The 15604-nt window shown below is 45.0% G+C and overlaps 1 protein-coding gene across 1 annotated transcript in view; it reads left to right on the top strand.

The window, feature by feature from the left end:
* The window catches only part of LOC109864860 (transforming growth factor beta-2 proprotein-like), a 36749-nt gene that overhangs the window by 11701 nt on the left and 9444 nt on the right, over window positions 1–15604 (top strand). The gene's annotated exons all lie outside the window — the stretch shown is intronic.

Below are 15604 nucleotides of genomic sequence, written 5' to 3'. Positions count from 1 at the left end.
GACTCCTGGTGTTTGTGTGTTCGGATGTGTTAGCTCAGTATGCTGAAGGCCTCGTATGTGTTGATCCTGGTGTGTGTGATGGATTGTGTTTAGTGTAAGTGAACACTCTTGCCTATCTCCCCTGCACTGCTGTAAATAAACATGGGCGTGTGTCCGTGTGTGCGTCCGCGCGCGTGTTGCTGCTTTGTGAGGAGAGGGCTGTACAAACAACAGCCAAACAGATGAACACAAACACACTGTGGAGAGCGGGCCCGTTTGAACTATTTTAGGGCAGGTCAAAGCCTCACGCTGTTTGCCACTATTTTTAGCCGCATCTGACTTTCACCAAGCTGTTTCAAGGGAGAGGGACTTTCCTGGGTTTGGTGCCACGATACCTCAAGCAATTGCACGTCGGTCTTGAAGGGATATTGTCCGAAAGCAACTCCTATAGTCAACGTGTTGCCCCTGTATCCCTGTTGTCAGGTATATGGCTGTGATAGGTAATCCTATGTCTTTCTTTGTACTGGGGGCTTTATTGTTGCTGTGTCATGGAGCTGAGTTCCATCATAATGAAACTGTGTTTGCTATGTAATCATAATGCCATGTAGCCTTGGTGTTGTGTAGTTCTTTGAGGTCTACAGTAGGTCTTTGTCTGTGTTCAGTTTCTCTGCTGTTGTGCACCCTGTTGATGTCTCATTGGTGCTCTTGGAGAGGGAGAAGGAGAGAGAGAGAGAGAGACAGAGCCAGGAGGTATCAGCAGCAGCAGCACTGTGGGGTTGTTGTTGAGAATGGGGCTTGATCCTCCGCTAAACTTACGCAAGACCTGGACGCTGCTGCCATTTGAATTGGAGGACAACCGTGGCCAAGTAGCATTGCGTAACCGAGGAAAAGAGAGAAAAAGAAACGGGGGAAAGAGAGAGAAAGAGTAACCACGGTTCCTCCAACGACGTTTGGTGTTGTTTACAACAATGGGACAGGTTCCCATGTAAGATGCTACTCTAACATGACAGTGATAGAAGGGAGTGAGAGCTAGTGCTGTTGTTAGTGGAGGGCAGTTTAGTGAATGTGTACTGCAGAGGGGCACGTTTTATGGGACTGTTGAATGTGTGATTGCGGTTTGTAATGTTATGCAATCGTCGAGCAGAGGATAGTGAATTGCAGTGTGTGTCATAGTGTTCCGAAGGTTTATGTATTCAGCAATTAATGAGGTGAGGTATTCTCCCACTGAGTTTGGACCAGGCCACTGCTACCCAGCATGCATGCACACCCTCTTTCTCTCTCACTCTCACTCTCACTCTCTCTTGCTCGCTCTCGCTTTCTCTCTCTCATACACACATTTAAACACAAACATACACACACCGCCATGGGGTCTCTCTCTTTCTCCTTCCCTCTTACACTATCTCTCCTCATCTTCCTCCCTCGCTGCTCTGTTATGCTGCTTGCTTGTTTTCTGGTTGCCATACAGCAACAGTGGAGAGGGACCATGTGTCTGTCTCTTGGCTGAAGCCCAAAAGCCCCTCTCATCTGAGTCTCTCTCTCTCTCTCTCTCTCTCTCTCTCTCACACACACACTCTCACACTGTGTGTTTCTGTGTATGTGTGTATATACGTTTCTGTGTGTGTGTGTTGGTCTGTTGCTGGGAAAGAGGCCTGTGGAGACTGACAGGCCTTCGTGGAAGGGGCTTCAAAGCACCGGGTATTTTTAGTTCCCAGGGATTATGTGCAGAGTTGTTTTCAATTTGCTATTGGCAGGTGAGTGGCTGGGCGGAGGCGTCTGCAGGGAACGAGACAGGCGGGAGCTCTCTTCCGTCTCACATTCCCTCTCGCTCTTTCTGTCGTCTTCCCCCCCCTTTACTCTCACTCTTCCCCCCTTTACTCTCACTCTTCCCCCACTCTTTCCTCTGTGATCTCCTGTCTGTCTGTCCCTGTTTCGTTCTCGACTTCTCTCTTTATCGCTGTCTCGTTGTTCTCCTATTCCGCCTGACGAGTTCGACTTTTTCAGCCAGTCGCCTTTTCCTCTCCTCTCTCCTCTCCTTTCCTCGACCTCTTCGTTACCATTTCTTGACTAATGTTTCTCTCCTTTCCTATTGCGCATGCTTTTTTTTTTAATCCTCAGATGGTCGTCTTGATTCCACACAGGATCTGTCTCTCCCTCTCTCCCGCTCACCTTTGCGTTCCTCCCTTCTATCTTTTCTCTCCTCTCCACGTCTCCTCATCTCAAATCACATTTTATTTGTCACATGCTTCGTAAACAACAGGGGTAGACTAACAGTGAAATGCTTACTTATGGGCCCTTCCCAACAATGCAGAGAAAAATATAGAAGAAATAATAAGGGATAAATACACAATGTGTAACAGTAACTTGGCTATATACACAGGGTACCAGTTTTTTCATTTCATTTTTTTTTTCATTTAACCTTTATTTAACCAGGTAGGCTAGTTGAGAACAAGTTCTCATTTGCAACTGCGACCTGGCCAAGATAAAGCATAGCAGTGTGAGCAGACAACAAAGAGTTACACATGGAGTAAACAATTAACAAGTCAATAACACAGTAGAAAACAAAGGGGGAGTCTATATACAATGTGTGCAAAAGGCATGAGGAGGTAGGCAAATAATTACAATTTTGCAGATTAACACTGGAGTGATGAATGATCAGATGGTCATGTACAGGTGGAGATATTGGTGTGCAAAAGAGCAGAAAAGTAAATAAATAAAAACAGTATGGGGATGAGGTAGGTGAAAAAGGGTGGGCTATTTACCAATAGACTATGTACAGCTGCAGCGATCGGTTAGCTGCTCAGATAGCTGATGTTTGAAGTTGGTGAGGGAGATAAAAGTCTCCAACTTCAGCGATTTTTGCAATTCGTTCCAGTCACAGGCAGCAGAGTACTGGAACGAAAGGCGGCCAAATGAGGTGTTGGCTTTAGGGATGATCAGTGAGATACACCTGCTGGAGCGCGTGCTACGGATGGGTGTTGCCATCATGACCAGTGAGCTGAGATAAGGCGGAGCTTTACCTAGCATGGACTTGTAGATGACCTGGAGCCAGTGGGTCTGGCGACGAATATGTAGCGAGGGCCAGCCGACTAGAGCATACAAGTCGCAGTGGTGGGTGGTATAAGGTGCTTTAGTGACAAAACGGATGGCACTGTGATAAACTGCATCCAGTTTGCTGAGTAGAGTGTTGGAAGCCATTTTGTAGATGACATCGCCGAAGTCGAGGATCGGTAGGATAGTCAGTTTTACTAGGGTAAGCTTGGCGGCGTGAGTGAAGGAGGCTTTGTTGCGGAATAGAAAGCCGACTCTTGATTTGATTTTCGATTGGAGATGTTTGATATGAGTCTGGAAGGAGAGTTTGCAGTCTAGCCAGACACCTAGGTACTTATAGACGTCCACATATTCTAGGTCGGAACCATCCAGGGTGGTGATGCTAGTCGGGCATGCGGCTGCAGGCAGCGACCGGTTGAAAAGCATGCATTTGGTTTTACTAGCGTTTAAGAGCAGTTGGAGGCCACGGAAGGAGTGTTGTATGGCATTGAAGCTTGTTTGGAGGTTAGATAGCACAGTGTCCAAAGACGGGCCGAAAGTATATAGAATGGTGTCGTCTGCGTAGAGGTGGATCAGGGAATCGCCCGCAGCAAGAGCAACATCATTGATATACACAGAGAAAAGAGTCGGCCCGAGAATTGAACCCTGTGGCACCCCCATAGAGACTGCCAGAGGACCGGACAGCATGCCCTCCGATTTGACGCACTGAACTCTGTCTGCAAAGTAATTGGTGAACCAGGCAAGGCAGTCATCCGAAAAACCGAGGCTCCTGAGTCTGCCGATAAGAATATGGTGATTGACAGAGTCGAAAGCCTTGGCAAGGTCGATGAAGACGGCTGCACAGTACTGTCTTTTATCGATGGCGGTTATGATATTGTTGAGTACCTTGAGTGTGGCTGAGGTGCACCCATGACCGGCTCGGAAACCAGATTGCACAGCGGAGAAGGTACGGTGGGATTCGAGATGGTCAGTGACCTGTTTGTTGACTTGGCTTTCGAAGACCTTAGATAGGCAGGGCAGGATGGATATAGGTCTGTGACAGTTTGGGTCCAGGGTGTCTCCCCCTTTGAAGAGGGGGATGACTGCGGCAGCTTTCCAATCCTTGGGGATCTCAGACGATATGAAAGAGAGGTTGAACAGGCTGGTAATAGGGGTTGCGACAATGGTGGCAGATAGTTTCAGAAATAGAGGGTCCAGATTGTCAAGCCCAGCTGATTTGTACGGGTCCAGGTTTTGCAGCTCTTTCAGAACATCTGCTATCTGGATTTGGTTAAAGGAGAACCTGGAGAGGCTTGGGCGAGGAGCTGCGGGGGGGGGCGGAGCTGTTGGCCGAGGTTGAAGTAGCCAGGCGGAAGGCATGGCCAGCCGTTGAGAAATGCTTATTGAAGTTTTCGATAATCATGGATTTATCAGTGGTGACCGTGTTACCTAGCCTCAGTGCAGTGGGCAGCTGGGAGGAGGTGCTCTTGTTCTCCATGGACTTCACGGTGTCCCAGAACTTTTTGGAGTTGATCCGCAGGGGTACGAGGTAATTGCGGAAGACACAGTGCATTCTGAAAGTATTTACACCATTTCCCTTTTTCCACATTTTGTTATGTTACAGCCTTATTCTAAAATGGATTAAATAAAACATTTTCCTCATCAATCTATACACCATAGCCCATAATGATGGTTTTTAGATCATTTTTGTAACCAAGCCAAGAGGTCGAAGGAATTGTCCGTAGAGCTCCGAGACAGGATTGTGTTGAGGCACAGATCTGGGGAAGGGTACCAAATGCAGCATTGCAGCATTGAAGGTCCCCAAGAACAAAGTGGCCTCCATCATTCTTAAATTGAAGTAGTTTGGAAGCACCAAGACTCTTCCTAGAGCTGGCCGCCCAGCCAAACTGAGCAATCGGGGGAGAAGGGCCTTGGTCAGGGAGGTGACCAAGAACCCGATGGTCACTCTGACATAACTCCAGAGTTCCTCTGTGGAGTTGGGAGAAACAGAAGCCACTCCTCAGTAAAAGGCACAGCCCGCTTGGAGTTTGCGAAAAGGCACCTAAAGGCCCCGCAGACCATGAGAAACCAGATTCTCTGGTCTGATAAAACCAAGATTGAATTCTTTGGCCTGAATGCCAAGCGTCATGTCTGGAGGAAACCTGGAACCATCCCTACGGTGAAGCATGGTGGTGGCAGCATCATGCTGTGGGGATTTTTCAGCAGCAGGGACTGGGAGACTAGTCAGGATCGAGGGAAAGATGGATGGAGCACAGAGAGGTCGTTGATGAAAATCTGCTCCAGATTGGTAGAAAACATTTACAGAAGCCTAAGGCATTGGGTGGTTTAGCTCTACCAAATCTTCAGACATACTATTGGGCTGCAAATTTCAGAGCCCTTTTGTACTGGCTGCAGACTGAGCCTACTGGCCCTAGACCACTCTGGGTCCAGATGGAGTCTGAATCGTGTAAAAACCTGCTGCACTTTCTTCTGTGTTGTGCTCGTCTCTCCCAGTGTCCCCAGGCAAAAGGTGTGTCAACCCAATTGTAAAGCAGTCTCTTAAAATTTGGTATCAGTTCCTTTTAGCCTTCAGCCTCTGAAGCTTTTCTCTATCAGGCCCAATCAATCAGAACATTTTATTTCCTCCATCTTTAAATGATGTGGCTTTTGGCATCCGGCACTCACTAGGCCTCTCCTCGCCCGCCCAATTATTCTTTGATGATACATTTGCCTCTTTTGCTCAGCTACAGGAAAAGTTCAACCTCCCCAATCCCACTTTTTTCCGCTATCTCCAGACTAGGAACTTTATTAGAGCTAACACACCTGAATTTCCCCATAGGCCTGCGAATACAGCTACAGAGAGCATCTTGGAGCTGAACAAGCTTCCTAGGGGCGCAATATCAGATGTATATGCAATGATTAATGACTTACAGAACCCCCGTTTGGTGCCTTTAAAGACCCGATGGGAAAAGGATTTTAGGGGAGGAACTTGGGGAAGTCACCTGGGAATCTGTGCTGCACAGGGTGCATTCGTCCTTTTTAAGCACTAGACACAGCCTCATTCAATTCAATGTGGTTCACCGTATCCACTGGTCCTGGGCCAAACTAGGAAGAATATTCTCAGATTTTGATCCTACCTGTGTCCGATGTAAAACGGAACCAGCCACACTGTATCATACGTTTTGGGGCTGACACAAACTGTCAGGTTTCTGGGAATTAATATTTAAATGTTTCTCTGATATATATGACACTGTTATAGATCCGTCTCCCCTTACAGCCCTTTTTGGAGTACTGCCCATAGGTACCCCCCTGTCAAGAATCCATCGGACACTGTTGCTTATACAACTCTTTTAGCTAGACGGCTAATACTACAGAACTGGAAGATGGCAGCTCCCCCATCTTATAAATATTGGGTGAGAGATGTGTTGTGCTCTCTGAAACTAGAAAAAATTCAATTCACTACACGTGGGAACCCCAAACTGTTTTATGAGGCTTGGGCTCCATTCCGGTCTTACTTTAAACAGTCCATCCTCTGATGGCATTCATATTAAAACAAAATAAGACTGTATTTGAGTCCCCTGTGAGGGGGGGGGGGGCATTAAGGTTGATGATGAGCTTGTGACCTGCGGATGCCTTGTTCATCTTGCCCGGTCAGAGACTAAAATGTGAGCTTGTTTTTCTCTATTTTTATTTTTGTTCACGCTTAGACATTTTAAAAATTATAATAACTTTTTTTTTTTAAAGCATTGTCAACTTTGTTTTCGTTCCAGTGGATGGTCAGTCTGTGGCCATGACTGTCTGTGAGTGACTGCATTTCTCCACCCCTATCCCTTGCCTGCTTACAGGAACAATGGTGAGGTGTCTGCTCTGTCCCTGTACTACTGCCCTTTAACCTTTGTAGCCTTCTGCCCGGTGTGGTTAACTTGTCGGTACGGTATCTTTAAAGCTATTCTTTTTTATTTGTATTTGTTCTAGTTGAGTATATTATTTATATTGTCTTGTGTGTAAAACTGAATAAACAGAAATGAAATAAATCTGCTCCAGAGCGCTTAGGACCTCAGACTGGGGTGAAGGTTCACCTTCCAACTGGACAACGACAGGAGTGGCTTCGGGACAAGTCTCTGAATGTCCTTGAGTGGCCCAGTCAGAGCCCAGACTTGAACCCGATCTAACATTTCTGTTCAGCGACGCTCCCCATCCAACCTGACAAAGCTTGAGAGGATCTGCAGAGAAGAATAGGAGAAACTCCCCAATTACAGGAGTGCCACGCTTGTAGCGTCATACCCAAGAAGACTCGAGGCTGAAATTGCTGTCAAAGATTCTTCAACAAAGTACTGAGTAAAGGTTCTGAATACTTATGTAAATGTGATATTTCAGTTTTTTCTTTGTAATACATTTGGGGCATTGTGTGTAGATTGATGAGGGGAAAAAACATTAATCAATTTTAGAATAAGGCTGTGACGTAACAAAATGTGGAAAACGTCAAGTGGTCTGAATACTTTCTGAATGCACTTTATGTACATATAGGTAGTGACTAGGCAACAGGATAGATAATAAACAGTAACTGCAGCAGTGTATGTGATGAGTCAAAAGAGTTAGTGCGAAGAGAGTCAAATGCAGATACAGGGCTCTATACTGACTTTTCTTTTACAAGGAACATGTGTGTGCCTAAGTGGGAAAAGGTAGACTGGCACAAAGAAATGTTGGAGCACAATGATAAATATTTAAGGTAATAACGCTAGATTCCTTCATTTTTCGAGGCGCACTGGTGCTCCTAAAATAAAAATTCCAGGTTGCACAGGAAAATGTTTAGGCACATGTGTGAGTAAAATGGTCGCACTGTAAAGTCCTGAGATTGTCCGGGTAGCTCTTTAGTTAACTATTAAGTCGTCTTATGGCTTACTCCCGGTAGAAGCTGTTCAGGGTCCTGTTGGTTCCAGACTCGGTGCATCGGTACCACTTGCCGGTCCAGAGTGTGTGAGAGAGAGAACAGACTGTCCGTGCATAGAGGAAACCTGGGGAATCTGAGAGCATGTCTTATAGAAGTGAGAAATGCTCCAAAGTAGGTCAAATAATTTCCCCTTCGGTCTGTCCTGGGATATCTCAGCCCTGCAAACCAATATTTGGTCTCAATTTCCATTTTCAAATGGTAAAAATGACTCTGAGGTAGCAAACAGTTGCATCCGGTAATTTGACAAAAGTCATAAAGCAGACTTTTGGGGAATTTGAACAAACATTTTGATATTTTCCTCGTAATTCATGGCTTGTAGGACCATTCCAACAATGAAGAAAATGAATGTCTCCTCGTAAAATATATACCACTTAATGTCATATTTTATTAAAGCCATATGTTATGCCATAAAGGTCTCCAGGCAACTCAAATGTTTTAATATTACACAAAACACCCTGTAATATCCCCCAGTGTGTGTGTGTGACTGTGTTTGCATGCGCCATGCCAATTTATCTGCTAAAACACTTGCAGGTGTTGTTATGAAATCCTAATAGCCTGTGCTAATATCACAGGATTTTATTGAAACCGCAGTTTTTAGCCTGGTACCAGATCTGCTTGTGCTGTATAGCTAACTTCTGGTTGTTGTCATGCTAAATGTTTAGCATGACAATGATCATAGGAATTGGCAAGACAACACACACATATCTGGGACCAGGCAAGTTTTCTCCGGAGCAGAACCTTGTGAGTTAGGTATTTTAACTTTTGTAGGCACTCTTCAGCTGTTTTTCACTGATTTGCACTGTTTATTATCAGGGAGTAAGGGCAGGAAAAATCTTTCATTCAAAGAGCTTGTTGAATGAGATTTTAATATAGTGTGTAGATCCTAAGTAAAAAACGGTGCAGACATATTTATTGGCTAACCATTAGCAAAAGGAGTCTAGTACTGCTGGAGCAGTGGGCTCAGCCGAAACCAGCACAGACCAACTCCAAATGAAACAGTTTGGCCTTAAATTGCTTTTTTCTTTCTCGAAGGTCAAATGTTTGCCCACTGCAGGTGTTTCACTGAGCTGTGCCAAGCACCGTGAAGTCCCTTTCATGTAAAACAAAATCTCCTTAATGTCGGTCTTAAGGCCAGTTTTAGTGTCATTTCAATATAAACTGAGAGAGTTTTGACAGCTGGAGGCTAGTCTAACTTCTTCTCTCTCTCTCTCACACACACACACACACACACACACACACACACACACACACACACACACACACACACACACACACACACACACACACACACACACACACACACACACACGGTGTACTGTATAAAACCTGCATGTCTGGAGTGCATTAAAGGACAAAGATGATGCTGGCTGCAATTCTGGAACCGCTCCGGGGACAGGAAGCAAGTGGGTGGAGCCAGGGCGCAGGAAGTGTGTGTAGGGTCAGTGGAGGTCAGTGACAGTGTGAGGAGTGAAGGACGCTGGGAGGGGTTGCATTGATTGGCACAGGAACCTGTGACTCTGCTGTTTTGATAACTGCACGGCAGACATTGAGCAGCTCACAGGCCTCCCGGCTCTGGAGCCGTGGGAAAGATGCATATTTAATGTAATTCCCCCAAGATTAACGCTCCTGGAGGCTCTTCAAAGGAGAAAGGGGGGCACCATCATATTCAGTGAATTTCATAGAAATTTAAATAGTGTGGCTGAATAACAAGTTATCCTTATTAGATAAAACTATACTAAATATAATCACATCACCAAATAACTGATACAACTCACTGTTTTGCAATGAATGTCTACAGAAGACTCAACAGCACCTTCTAGGGTAGCACCATGGTGTAGCTGGAAGCAACGTCAGCACAATAACTGTTGTATCATGTAATGGGTTTCCATGGCTGAGCAGCCACACACAATCCTAAGATCACCATGCGCAATGCCATGCTTCAGCTGGAGTGGTGTAAAGCTCACTGCCATTGGACTCTGGAGCAGTGGAAACGCGAGTGATGAATCATGCTTCACCATCTGGCAGTCCGACGGACAAATATAGGTTTGGCGGATGCCAGGAGAACGCTACCTGCCCGAATGCATAGTGCCAACTGTAAAGTTTGGCGGAGGAAGAATAATAGTCTGGGGCTGTTTTTCATGGCTCGGCTAGGCCCCTTAGTTCCAGTGAAGGGAAATCTTAATGCTACAGCATACAATGATGTTCTAGTTGATTCTGTGCTTCCAACTTTGTGGCAGCAGTTTGGGGAAGGCCTTTTCCTGTTTCAGCATGACAATGCCCCTGTGCACAAAGCGAGGTCCACACAGAAATGGTTATTCAAGATTGTTGTGGAAGAACTTGACTGGCCTGCACAAAGCCCTGACATCAGCCCCATTGAACACCTTTGGGATGAATTGGAACGCCTACTGCATGCTAGGCCTAATCGCCCAACATCAGTACCCGACGTCACTAATGCTCTTGTGGCTGAATGGAATCAAGTCCCCACAGCAATGCTCCAACATCTAGTGGAAAGCCTTCCCAGAAGAGGCTGTTATAGCAGCAAAGGGGGGACCAACTCCATATTAATGCCCATAATTTTGGAATTAGATTTTTGGTGAGCAAGTATATACAGTGCCTTCGGAAAGTATTCAGACCCCTTGACTTTTATTCGGTTTTTAATGGGTTTTAGACTTTTTAAAATTAAGTTACAGCCTTATTCAAAAATGTATTGAATAGTTTTTTTCCCTCAATCTGCACACAATATCACATAATGACAAAGTAAAAACAGGTTTTTAGATAAATAACAAAAACGGAAATATCACATTTACATAAGTATTCAGACCCTTTGCTCAGTGCACAGCTATTTTCAGGTCTCTCCAGAGATGTTCTATCGGATTCAAGTCCAGGCTGGGCCACTCAAGGACATTCAGAGACTTGTCCCGAAGCCACTCCTGCTTTGTTTTGTCTGTGTGCTTAGGGTCGTTGTCCTGTTGGAAGGTGAACCTCCGCCCCAGTCTGAGGTCCTGAGCGCTCTGGAGCAAACTTTCATAAAGGATCTCTCTACTTTGCTCCGTTCATATTTGCCCCGATCGGACTAGTCTCGCAGTCGTTGACGCTGAAAAACACCATCACAACATGATGGTGCCACCATCATGCTTCACTGTAGGGATGGTGCCAAGTTTCCTCCAGACGTGACGCTTGGAATTCAGGACTAAATTCAGAATCTTGGTTTCATCAGACCAGAGAATCTTGTTTCTCATGGTCTGAGAGTCTTTAGGTGCCTTTTTGGCAAACTCCAAGCGTGCTGTCATGTGCCTTTTACTGAGAAGTGGCTTCCGTCTGGCCACTCTAACATAAAGGCCTGATTGGTGGAGTGCTGCAGGGATGGTTGTCCTTCTGGAAGGTTCTCCCATCTCCACAGAGGAACTCTAGAGCTCTGTCACCATCAGGTTCTTGGTCATCTACCTGACCAAGGCCCTTCTCCCCTGATTGCTCAGTTTGGCCAGGCGGCCAGCTCTAGGAAGAGTCTCAGTGTTTCCAAACTTCTTACATTTGAGAATGATTGAGGCCACTGTGTTCTTGGGGACCTTTAATGCTGCAGACATTTGTTTGTGCCTCGACACAATCCATTCTTGGAGCTCTACAATTCCTGTGGAAAAAGTCGAGGGGTCTGAATACTTTCTGAAGGCACCGTATATAGGTTGGAATCAATACATGTTATAACAGGGCACATTAAATTGTCTAAGTCTTGGATGTGGCCTAATATACAAGAACCCACCCCACAACCCTGGTGTCACAGGCACCCTCTTCTAGCTAACTCAGCCATTGTAACCACACCAGCCCACTGGTGTTGCTTTAACCTGCCATGGCAATACTCTGTGTCGGCAGCACAAGGTGGAGAGAGAGTCCAGCCATGCCCAGCACACTGCCCTCTCTTTCCTCTCAGGAAGGAAGCTGATGTTTGAAGTATCCTAGGACAAGTTTCTTCCTCCCCGCGCAGGAAGACATTCCTGCTGTATTATTATGAAACAGTATGATCCCTGAAAGGTGGGCCTAGTTTTTTTTCCTCCCTCAGTTGCTTGTGTGACTTGCCACTTGCCAGGGTGGCAGGGTAGCCTAGTGGTTAGAGTGTTGGACTAGTAACCGGAAGGTTGCAAGTTCAAATCCCCGAGCTGACAAGGTACAAATCTGTCGTTCTGCCCCTGAACAGGCAGTTAACCCACTGGCGAACATTGAAAATAAGAATTTGTTCTTAACTGACTTGCCTGGTTGAAAAATTTGATAATATGTAAAGAGTATGTGCTTGTTGTTTATTTTTGAAAAGTCTGTGACAATCATTGCTTGGCTTCTGAATATACATGGGGGCAGTATAGTCTTTTTCTCCCAGCAGCACATGCCTGACTATTTTGCCATTGGCCTGTGATGTCATGGAAGTGATGAGTAATGAATGAAGGGAATGATTAGAGGGATCAGGGGGCTGTCTATACGCTGTGTGTGACAGCTCTCATGTGACATCAGGCTGCTCTGGGAGGAAAGAGGGAACGGAGGCCTTGGTCTGGTTAATGAAAGTATAGTGCCATCCCTCTAACCAACCTACTCACCCCCTCCCAATGAGCCTGCGCTTGGTGTGTTCCGTTCCCGTGTGTGACATCACCACTGCCTCCTCGCTTCTCAATTCCCTAAATGAGCCCGGGTGCAGTGCACAAAGACAGACCACAGCGGCGCCAGTTGTGGTGGATCATTTTGGTGTCACGTTTGTATAAATCAGTGTTACCGTGGTCTGACTGACCCTCGTTCTCGCTCTCTCTGCCACTGAACCTCATGTCAACCAGTGGTTGGCTTATTGAGTCACCCAGAATTCCCCAGTTGACTTGAGGGAGGATGTATTACTGTATTGTGTGTGTGTGTGTGTGTGTGTGTGTGTGTGTGTGTGTGTGTGTGTGTGTGTGTGTGTGTGTGTGTGTGTCTGCTTGACTGTTTACGTTTTGTTGAGTAAAATGACCTATTGTGCAGTAGTTGTGTGTGAGAGAGCATTCCAAATGTATATAACGGATATACAGTAGCTTTGTGTGTGTGCGTGCTTGCGTGTGGTGTTTAGTTTATTACGATCCCCATTAGTTACTGTACATGCAGCAGGTACTATTCCTGGGGTCATATAAAACGTACAAATACGTAACGAAGTACAGAACAGTTATAGACAAGAACAACATGAGATATATGAAATTATATATAAAAAAATATTAAATACATGTTATATAGGAAAGACACATGGAGACAACAAAAAATACTATTTACACACAATTCATATATACATATTCATATTCTTATATACAGTACAGTTAAATTACATCTTTAGAAAGAGGAGGTGCTGTGATACACCATGTATTTTTTATCCGTTTTTTTAAAGCTTAATTGGCGTTTTGCTTGAGTAACATCTGGTGGCAGAGCATTTCACGATGACATGGCTCCATACATAAATGAGCAATGCATTAAATCTGTTTTTGGTTTGTGTACCGTGAAGAAACCCGTTGTGGCGTGTCTGGTGAGGTATGTACTCTACCAGTCAAATGTTTTAGACCACCTACCCATCATTCAAGGGTTTTCCTTTATTTTTCCTATTTTCTACATTGTAGAATAATAGTGGAGACATCAAAACTATGAAATAACACACATGGAATCAAGTAGTAACCAAAAAAGTGTTAAACAAATCAAAATACATTTTAGATTTTAAATTCTTCAAATAGCCACCCTTTTCCTTGATGACAGCTTTGCACACACTTGGTATTCTCTCAACCAGCTGCTTATTCACCTGGAATAAGCATTCCAGGTGAATAAGCATTCACCTGGAATGCTTATTCAACAGTCTTGAAGGAGTTCCCACATATGCTGAGCACTTTTCCCTCACTCTGTGGTCCGATTCATCCCAAACCATCTCAATTTGGTTGAGGTCGGGTGATTGTGGGGGCCAGATCATCTGATGCAGCACTCCATCACTCTCCTTCTTGGTCAAATAGCCCTTACACAGCCTGGAGGTGTTTTGGGTCATTGTCCTATTGAAAAACAAATGATACTCCCACTAAGCCCAAACCAGATGGTATGGCGTATCGCTGCAGAATGCTGTGCCATGCTGGTTAAGTGTGCCTTGAAGTGTCACCAGCAAAGCACCCCCACATCATAACACCTCCTCCTCCATGCTTTACGGTGGGAAATACACATCATCCATTCACCCACATCGCGTCTCACAAAGACACGGCGGTTGGAACCAAAAATCACAAATTTGGACTCCAGACCAAAGAACAAATTTCCACCGGTCTAATGTCCATTTCTGGTGTTTCTTGGACCAAGCAAGTTTCTTCTTCTTATCGGTGTCTTTTAGTAGTGGTTTCTTTGCAACAATTCAACCATGAAGGTCTGATTCACACAGGCTCCTCTGAACAATTGATGTTGAGATGTGTCTGTTACTTGAACTCTGTGAAGCATTTATTTGGGCTGCAATTTCTGAGGTTTTTAACTCTAATGAACTTATCCTCTGCAGCGGAGGTAACTCTGGGTCTTCCATTCCTGTGGTGGTCCTCATAAGAACCAGTTTCATCATAGCGCTTGATGGTTTTTGCGACTGCACTTGAAGAAACTTTCAAAGTTCTTGAAATGTTCCTTATTGACTGACCTTCATGTCATACAGTAATGATGGACTGTCGTTTCTCTTTGCTTATTTGAGCTGTTCTTGCCATAATATGGACTTGGTCTTTTACCAAATAGGGCTATCTTCTGTATACCCCCTACCTTGTCACAACACAACTGATTGGCTCAAACACATTAAGATGGAAAGAAATTCCACAAATTAAATTCTAAGAAGGCACACCTGTTAAATGAAATGCATTCCAGGTGACTACCTCATGATCTGGTTGAGATAATGCCAAGAGTGTGCAAAGCTGTCATCAAGGCAAAGGGGTGGCTATTTGAAGAATCTCAAATATAAAGTATATTTTGATTTGTTTAACACTTTTTTAGTTACTACATGATTCCATATGTGTTATTTCATAGTTTTGAAGTCTTCACTATTATTCTACAATATAGAAAATAGTCAAAATAAAGGAAAACCCTTGAACGAGTAGGTGGTCTAAAACTTTTGACTTGTAGTATATGTCTGTTTGAAGTGTATGCAAATAGATTATATGTGTGCGAATGGATATCCAGACCTGTACATTAGGTGAGTGTATGTTCATTGTGGTTAGTCCAGCTGCCCTATTTCCTGTGCCCTCAGTCAATGCGGCCAGTGTTGTGTTAAGCACAGCGGCATCATTCATGAGGCAGCGCCGCTGTGTAGAAGTTACACACTGCCTTAAGCTGGCCCATTGGGACTTGGAAGTGTGACTTTCTCTGTTGACAGATGGGAAGGAAGCGAGCAAGAGCGTAGTTAGTCTTGGCTCATCTGACTCTCTGGTCACACAGAGAAGGGTTAGTGTTGGCGCGCCCAGTCCATTGGTCACTGGTGCAACACAGAGAGAGAGAAAATGAGAGAGAGAAAAAAGATTGATAGACTGATAAAAAAAAGACAGGATCTGCTCTGAAACATGACCCTGGGACGGGTATTTGGTAGGTGCCTGTGAGAGACCTGAATGGGTCTCTCACTAAGAAGGTCAAAGGTCACATTAGACACAGTCACCT

The sequence above is a fragment of the Oncorhynchus kisutch genome, linkage group LG2 (assembly GCF_002021735.2).
Source record: "Oncorhynchus kisutch isolate 150728-3 linkage group LG2, Okis_V2, whole genome shotgun sequence".
NCBI classification, from domain to species: Eukaryota; Metazoa; Chordata; class Actinopteri; order Salmoniformes; family Salmonidae; genus Oncorhynchus; species Oncorhynchus kisutch.
This window is presented reverse-complemented; position numbering and strand designations above follow the sequence as displayed.